This window comes from Gigantopelta aegis, unplaced genomic scaffold, assembly GCF_016097555.1.
Source record: "Gigantopelta aegis isolate Gae_Host unplaced genomic scaffold, Gae_host_genome ctg11571_pilon_pilon, whole genome shotgun sequence".
Taxonomy (NCBI): domain Eukaryota; kingdom Metazoa; phylum Mollusca; class Gastropoda; order Neomphalida; family Peltospiridae; genus Gigantopelta; species Gigantopelta aegis.
Genome location: NW_024532745.1, coordinates 1 through 8,654, shown reverse-complemented (window position 1 = coordinate 8,654; position 8,654 = coordinate 1). Strand labels below are relative to the sequence as shown.

The window sequence follows — 8,654 nt, the reverse complement described above, 5'->3', positions numbered from 1 at the left end:
TTGTTTTCTCTGTTGATTATGTCATGTAAATGCTTGCGCGCATATTTGTATTTGTATTCATGTGTTAGTGAAAAAAAATATGGAACGCTTCACGAATTTGCGTGTCATCCTTGCGCAGGGGCCATGCTAATCTTCTCTGTATCGTTCCAATTTTAGTATATGTACTGCGTGAACAGTACACTAGTAGGAGCCACTTTTCGGTTTATATAGCTAAGATGTAGTACGTGTATATGCAGATGGTTATTAGAACATTCATAAATACAAGTAGTAAATTACGCATTCTTCTCTGGAACATATGTCTGTGTTTATCAAAGAGGCCACACATAACTTCCAATACTGAAGTCAACCATAACCGATATCGTACCGTCTCATTGACTCTCAGCATGCATAAATAGAACGTACTGTCTTTAAGGATGGGTAACTGCCGTTTGCGCCACGATGACGTCACAACATAACGAGCGTCTTGGAAACGACAGTATGAAGGAACGAATCGCATTATGATAATTACTAAAATTGTCTGTACTTTCCCACTGGTACGCTGCGGATCGTGTTCCGGCGAGGAGCACAAAACGAAGCACGTCTCAGATTATATTTAAAATGAGCGTTTTGTGTGTTACAAATGTAGCACAATGTGATGAATTATGTAGAAGACAAAAATAAAGTATAATGTAAGAACGGTCTTTTCGTATAACCCAACTGACAAAGTGTATTTTTTTCAGCTTTGCGCAGTGGCAATACCATAGCCAGTGAGGTGTATCCGAGGCGTGGTTATTGCTAGTTGAAAACTATTCCCAATACCCCGTGCAGACGCCCTTAACTGGGCGGCTAGCACAATTTTTAATTGCCTCTACGGGGGCTACTCTAAACAAAATATAAGAACTAAAGATGTCTAGTTTAAAAAGAAGTAACAACTCTCATTACAATTTGCTGTTGTTATTGATTTTTTACTCACTTGTTTGCTTGTTTTCTCTGTTGATTATGTCATGTAAATGCTTGCGCGCATATTTGTATTTGTATTCATGTGTTAGTGAAAAAAAATATGGAACGCTTCACGAATTTGCGTGTCATCCTTGCGCAGGGGCCATGCTAATCTTCTCTGTATCGTTCCAATTTTAGTATATGTACTGCGTGAACAGTACACTAGTAGGAGCCACTTTTCGGTTTATATAGCTAAGATGTAGTACGTGTATATGCAGATGGTTATTAGAACATTCATAAATACAAGTAGTAAATTACGCATTCTTCTCTGGAACATATGTCTGTGTTTATCAAAGAGGCCACACATAACTTCCAATACTGAAGTCAACCATAACCGATATCGTACCGTCTCATTGACTCTCAGCATGCATAAATAGAACGTACTGTCTTTAAGGATGGGTAACTGCCGTTTGCGCCACGATGACGTCACAACATAACGAGCGTCTTGGAAACGACAGTATGAAGGAACGAATCGCATTATGATAATTACTAAAATTGTCTGTACTTTCCCACTGGTACGCTGCGGATCGTGTTCCGGCGAGGAGCACAAAACGAAGCACGTCTCAGATTATATTTAAAATGAGCGTTTTGTGTGTTACAAATGTAGCACAATGTGATGAATTATGTAGAAGACAAAAATAAAGTATAATGTAAGAACGGTCTTTTCGTATAACCCAACTGACAAAGTGTATTTTTTTCAGCTTTGCGCAGTGGCAATCCCTTCGCATTGTGCTTGTTTTGTCATCTGGATATCATCCATTTTACATCACCTTATTTCAGTTTAATTTCAGTTTTGTTTGTTTGTTTTTCCGTGCAGTCTTTTCCTTTCAACCATCCAAGGATGTCCGAGGGAGAACAAGGAGAACAAGCTACGGAAACAAGTACGCCTTGTGGTGAGTACGGGAGACCACTTTACCTCCACGCCCCTGGGTTCACACCCCCCCTTACGGGTGAGGAGATCGTCCGGGCCCTAGGGCCGATCGCGCGTCACCTCCTGGCACTCGTCCCAAAAGGGAGGAATACTTGGGAGCTGCACGTGGACTCCGAGGAGTTGCACGACCGATTAGAGTTAGAGGGTCTTGGCGTCAGAGGACGACTTTTCGTCTTACAGCCGCGCTACCCAGGAGGTACCTGGGTAAAAGTAAGAGGCCTCCCCCTTACTGTCCCAAACCATAACATAGATTCTATGCTAAAGAAATTTGGGACCATTGTTGTTGCTTGCGACTACTCTACGTGGCGCAACACACACGTAAAAACGGGTGAAAGAGCACTAAAAATTGACATTAAAACGGATATCCCGGGACGGCTAAAAACAAAGGACCACGAGTGGTTCACGGTTAGATATCGAAACCAACCCGAACTGTGCTTTGGGTGCGGGAAAGCTGGTCATCACCAGTGGGACTGCCCTGAAAGACAAGCCACTTTTGCAGACATCGTTACTGGTGGGAATTTAGAAAGCGTAGTGAAGGACACCACCCCAGACCCACCCCCACCCCCACCCCTCGAGACCCCAAACGACGCTGGGAACAGCCTGATTATAGACACGGCAGGCGCGGTAGGTGGAAATGGGCCCACACAGAGCGAGATATCCTCGGACGAGGAGAAGGAGGGAGAGAAAGAAGGAGAGAGACAGGAGAGCAAAAGGACAAAGAAAGAAAGAAAGAGAGAGAAAAGAGAGAAAGAGAGAAAGAGAGAGCTATCCACGTCAGAGAATACAACACCGGAGAAAGACAAAGACAAAGCGTGCCATAGCTTGCCCCAGCCAGCGCCTTCCAGGAGCAAGGGGCAGAAGGCGCACAAAACCTAGTTTTAGGCGTCTTCCCCCCCACCCTCTTTGTCACACCCAAACCCCCCGAAACGAACCGACCCAGGACTTGAGACTGCCTAACCCTTTTAACTTAGCTATGGTAAACGACACGGACCCGCCCCTGGACTTTCCAAAATGTTTAAAAAAGCAAACAAAGGTAAATGTGTGTGTATTCGTATGTGCTCTTGTCTTGTGCATTATTTGTGTGTTCCTAATTGTGTTTGTACTTGTGTTCATTCGTAAAAGGAGCGGTGTTTTCGCTTTGTTCAGTGGATCAGTGTTGTGTGTCAGCGTGGTGAATTGTGTTCATGTGCAAATTCGAAAGAGGCCCAGTGTTTCTGTGTTGTGTTCAGTGTTCTGTGTTATAATCGCTGTGTTTGTGTGCTTTTGTATCAATGTTTCCCCCCCAAACAAAACCATGTTGACTGTCTTTGTACTCTATATATGTGTATGTTTATTAAATGTTGTGTACTGTTGTGTGAATACCTTTAAAAACCACCCCGGCCACCCCCCCACCCTGGCGCCCGCTGGGCCAGGCCTACCTATAGACTGGGTGTATACTGGGGCCTTCAAGACAAAAGATGTGTTAAAAACTGTGTGTAGAACTGTTGTATATGTGTTGGACTGCGTGTTTTTGTTTCATGTTTTTGTATGTTTCCTTTTCTACTATTTCTTTCATGATTATTATATGTTAATAGATTGGCAGACATCATCATCCACTTGAAAATTGGCACACTGAACGTGAACGGCTTTGTGAATAGTCACACAAAGCGAGAGCTCATTCTAAATCAATTAAACAAAGAAAAAATAGATATTATATGCTTACAAGAAACACATTTCAATGATAAAGACAATATTAAAGAATTGCTTAAAAACTTTAAAGGGGAATTTTTCACTAATTCATGCAATTTTGGTCGTAAATGGGGAGTGGCTATTTTATTCAGAAAAGGGTTAGAAATTAAAGTATTAAGCTCTCTTAAAGACGCAGATGGGCGCGTTCTAAGTTTACTTTGCCAATTTAAAAGCCAGATACTTAACATAGTTAATCTGTATTGTCCAGTGAACCCATGCCAAAGGGCTGAGTTCATTGCAAGCTGTGTAAATTACTTCATTACGACATATGACCAACGAACCGTGACTAGCCGCATTCTTTGTGGCGACTTTAATTGTGTGGACAATGTAACGCTCGACCGGACAGGCTCTAAGAAGCAGGAGCTTAGGGGCACCATAGGGGTTAAAGAATTAAATAACATTATAAACGAACATGCACTAACAGACGCATACAGATATCTATACCCAAACAGAACCTCTTACACATACCATAGTAAAGCTTATAGAACATACTCTCGCATCGACCGAATCTTAATCTCAGGGCAGTTTATTACTGGCCTGAAAGAAGCTGGTGTAACTCAGTGCGTACATACTGATCACAAGCTTGTTTGGGCTGACTTTACCTTTGACAAAAACAACAACGGACCTGGACTATGGGCTTTTAACAACAGCACTCTGAAAGACAAAAACTACGCTAATTTAATAAATGATTTTTGGCAGACTTGGAAAACAAAAAAAGGGCATTATGAGGATCTTTTATTATGGTGGGATGTGGGTAAAGTAAAAATAAAAAATCTCACCAAGGACTATTGTAAACAAAAACGCAGGACTGAAAGGACGTACATATATAATTTAAAACAAGACGAAATTTTCTTAACACAACTAGACGAGTTAGGACACTTGGACGATTATTCTGAATTATTAAATGTACAAAATAAAATTAAAAGCTACGAACAAATACAATTACAGGGTGCTAGAATTAGGGCCAAGGTCGACGAAATAGAACAAGGTGAAAGATGCACGGCTTATTTTGTAAATCTCGAAAAACAAAAAGCTAACAATAAACATATGAATTCTTTAATAACCGAAGACGGTAATTTAATCAACACACAACAAGAAATTTTAGAGGAAACTACTAATTTTTATAAAACTTTATACACTTCAGAAAAGACAGACGTTTTGGCACAAAATTATTTATTAAACAAAATGACAAAGACGCTAAACGATGAAGACAGAGATGCATGCGAAGGGGAAATAACTCTTGACGAAGTCTCATCAGCTATTAAATCTTTTGCCAATGAAAAATCGCCTGGCTGTGATGGATTGTCTGCAGAATTCTACCGGAATTTTTTCGGCCTTATTGGTAGTGACCTGGTAGAAGTAATTAATGATGCCTTTAGTAAAGAAAAATTAACTTTCACCATGAGGCGCGGTGTAATCGTTCTAATTTGGAAAGGCAATGAAAAACAACTTCTAAAAAATTGGCGCCCGATTTCGTTACTAAATTGCGACTACAAAATTATCACAAAAATTTTGGCCAGTAGAATTCGAGATTTCTTACCAAAAATTATTCACCCAAATCAAAAATGTTCAGTAAAAGGCAGATCAATACATGACGGTGCGTCATTGATAAGGGACCTAATAGAATACGTTAATCGTGAAAATTTACCGGGATTAATTCTTTCTCTAGATCAAACTAAAGCTTATGATAGAGTAGAGTGGGACTTTTTATTTAAAGTGCTCAAAAAATTTAACTTTGGACCAAACTTCATAAAAATGATTAAGACTTGTTACACAGATATTTCATCTGCGGTAAAAGTCAATGGACATATCTCTAACTATTTTAACTTATCTCGGGGTATTAGACAGGGATGCCCGATCAGCACAGTTTTATATATTTTAGTAGCAGAAACTTTGGCGGAAGCTGTTCGGGAAGATACAAAAATTAATGGAATAAATCTACCTGATGGCTTCGTTAGTAAGTGGGTGGGCTACTCAGACGACGGCAACGCGACCTTATCAGACCTAGACTCAGTTAAACGATTGTTTAAAGTCTTAAATATATACGAACGTGCTTCTGGAGCCAAAGTCAACCTTCAGAAAACCACTGGTTTCCTAATGGGGAGACTTAGGTACGAGAAAAATACGCCTATTGATATAAGATGGACAAACGAAAAAATCAAAATTTTAGGTTTCTATTTTGGTAACGTAGATGTGTCAGTCGATAATTGGGAACCAAAAATTCACAAAATCAAAACCATTTTAAACATGTGGAGTAATCGTAAATTAACATTACATGGTAAAGTAGTAGCAGTAAATTCGCTTGCCACTAGCGGAATTTGGTACCTATCTAACGTTTTGGAATTACCGGAAAAATACGCTAAACAAATCGATAAAATTATTTTTGACTTTATTTGGAGTTATAAAAAACATTTTATATCAAAAGAGCAACTTCAACTACCTAAGGAGTTAGGCGGGTTGGGTGTCGTAAATATTCGGCAAAAAATTAAAGCACAAAGAATTAAATTTGTAAGTAGATTTTTAAGTTCAGAGGGCGATGGCCACTGGAAATCCTTAGCGGATCATTTTTTAGGCCAATACAAAAACTTAAATATTGAAAGACATGTTCTAAAATGTAAAATCATAAATAAAAAAGATAATTTCATCTCAATGCCGAATATCTACAGGGAAATACTCTTAACTTGGAAGGACCTTGACACTACTAGAGACACTAACAGCTACCAACAGATAATTTATGAACCGTTACACGAAAACCCGTTTATATCCAACAAAACATACACAAGTATACGTAGAGAAAGACTAAATTTAGTCAAAGACATTTGGGACTCGGGGACGAACGACTTTTTGGACTTCGCCGGTTTTTCAACTAGCGCGGTATTTCATCGCCAATTAAAAGACCTACAGGACAACTTTTCGCGGACATTACTATGGACGCTACAAAATGAAGACCCCCTTGATGGTGACTTAGACGCCATCTTTCGTATCAATATAGGTGATACGAAAATAGACGTGACAGACGCGAAAACTAAAGACATATACGCAGTCTTGTTATTAAGAACTTACAAAGATGCATCATTTAAGACCAGGTGGAATATAGCCTTTAATGAAACCATAAATTGGCAAAACATTTGGAAAACATTAAACTCAGGTTTCATTGAAAATCCCGACTATGATTTAATTTATAAAATGATTAGAAACGTAATTGCAGTTAGAAAACATCTATATGACTGGAAGATTGCGACCACTCCGGAGTGCCTTGTGTGCAACGGAGTGGACTCAGTCTTGCATGCCTTTTTTCACTGCAACAAAACAAAACTATTTATAAAGCAAATTGAACCGATCTTTAAAAAACTTTTTGGCAACAATTTCCGTTTGAATCCGTATGCCATGATTTTCGGCATAAAACATAAGCCTGGAGATTATGCATCGCAATTGGGAATTTTTCTCTGGAGTAAAGCGATAAGGGTAATATGGACATCCAGAAAACTTTTAGAGGGAGATAAGCCATGTAATGAAATGGCTCTTTTCAAACACTTAATATATTCAAGGGTTGAAGTAGAATATTTCGCCGCCTTAGAGTGGCCAAACAGAAAAGAAAAATTCCTAAATCACTGGTGTTTCAAGGGAGTCATCGCATCGTGCAATGACGCCCTTGATATTACATATAAATTATGATAAAGATTGGCAAAATGCACAAACTGTAGAACAAAATAGACCTGGACCCCCCGGCTTGTAGCTTTGGAGGCCAGGTCCGTCAACCAGGTTAAGATATTATAAATACACACCACCTAAGTCACACACACTAATAATATAAAGAAAACAAAAACACAAACATGCACTAACTAAAATGTATATTATTTTGAAACAAGCACTTACACTCATATGTAGATTTTTATTGGTCACATTCAAGGAGAACCTGGTTTATTGTAAATAAGGAGGCTTTATGAAATAAATGGGGCACCCGGCATGTTCGGGACCAATTTGCGTGTCATCCTTGCGCAGGGGCCATGCTAACTCTTCTCTGTATCGTTCCAATTTTAGTATATTATGTCATGTACTGCGTATTTGAATTCAGTGACACTAGTAGCGCAGGGCCACTTTTCTCTGGTTTATATATATGCTAAGATAGTAGTTTTCGGTTTACGTGTAGTACGTGCAGATGGTTATTAGAACATTCATAAATACAAGTAGTAAATTACGCATTCTTCTCTGGAACATATGTCTGTGTTTATCAAAGAGGCCACACATAACTTCCAATACTGAAGTCAACCATAACCGATATCGTACCGTCTCATTGACTCTCAGCATGCATAAATAGAACGTACTGTCTTTAAGGATGGGTAACTGCCGTTTGCGCCACGATGACGTCACAACATAACGAGCGTCTTGGAAACGACAGTATGAAGGAACGAATCGCATTATGATAATTACTAAAATTGTCTGTACTTTCCCACTGGTACGCTGCGGATCGTGTTCCGGCGAGGAGCACAAAACGAAGCACGTCTCAGATTATATTTAAAATGAGCGTTTTGTGTGTTACAAATGTAGCACAATGTGATGAATTATGTAGAAGACAAAAATAAAGTATAATGTAAGAACGGTCTTTTCGTATAACCCAACTGACAAAGTGTATTTTTTTCAGCTTTGCGCAGTGGCAATACCATAGCCAGTGAGGTGTATCCGAGGCGTGGTTATTGCTAGTTGAAAACTATTCCCAATACCCCGTGCAGACGCCCTTAACTGGGCGGCTAGCACAATTTTTAATTGCCTCTACGGGGGCTACTCTAAACAAAATATAAGAACTAAAGATGTCTAGTTTAAAAAGAAGTAACAACTCTCATTACAATTTGCTGTTGTTATTGATTTTTTACTCACTTGTTTGCTTGTTTTCTCTGTTGATTATGTCATGTAAATGCTTGCGCGCATATTTGTATTTGTATTCATGTGTTAGTGAAAAAAAATATGGAACGCTTCACGAATTTGCGTGTCATCCTTGCGCAGGGGCCATGCTAATCTT

At 39.3% G+C, this 8,654-nt stretch overlaps 4 non-coding genes and 2 pseudogenes across 4 annotated transcripts; 2 read left to right on the top strand and 4 right to left on the bottom strand.

Moving 5' to 3' along the window:
* Nucleotides 1-73: 73 nt before the first annotated feature.
* LOC121391006 lies at nucleotides 74-179 on the bottom strand. Its single transcript, XR_005960337.1, has one exon. It is a non-coding gene; the product is annotated as a U6 spliceosomal RNA (small nuclear RNA).
* A 538-nt stretch (nucleotides 180-717) lies between these two features.
* LOC121391004 lies at nucleotides 718-856 on the top strand. Its single transcript, XR_005960335.1, has one exon. It is a non-coding gene; the product is annotated as a U4 spliceosomal RNA (small nuclear RNA).
* Nucleotides 857-1,033: 177 nt separating this feature from the next.
* On the bottom strand, nucleotides 1,034-1,139 carry LOC121391005. Its single transcript, XR_005960336.1, has one exon. It is a non-coding gene; the product is annotated as a U6 spliceosomal RNA (small nuclear RNA).
* Nucleotides 1,140-7,585: 6,446 nt separating this feature from the next.
* Nucleotides 7,586-7,701, bottom strand: LOC121391007 (annotated as a pseudogene).
* Nucleotides 7,702-8,277: 576 nt separating this feature from the next.
* Nucleotides 8,278-8,416, top strand: LOC121391002. The gene has a single exon (XR_005960334.1). It is a non-coding gene; the product is annotated as a U4 spliceosomal RNA (small nuclear RNA).
* Nucleotides 8,417-8,593: 177 nt separating this feature from the next.
* LOC121391003 lies at nucleotides 8,594-8,654 on the bottom strand (annotated as a pseudogene; the record flags this gene model as incomplete).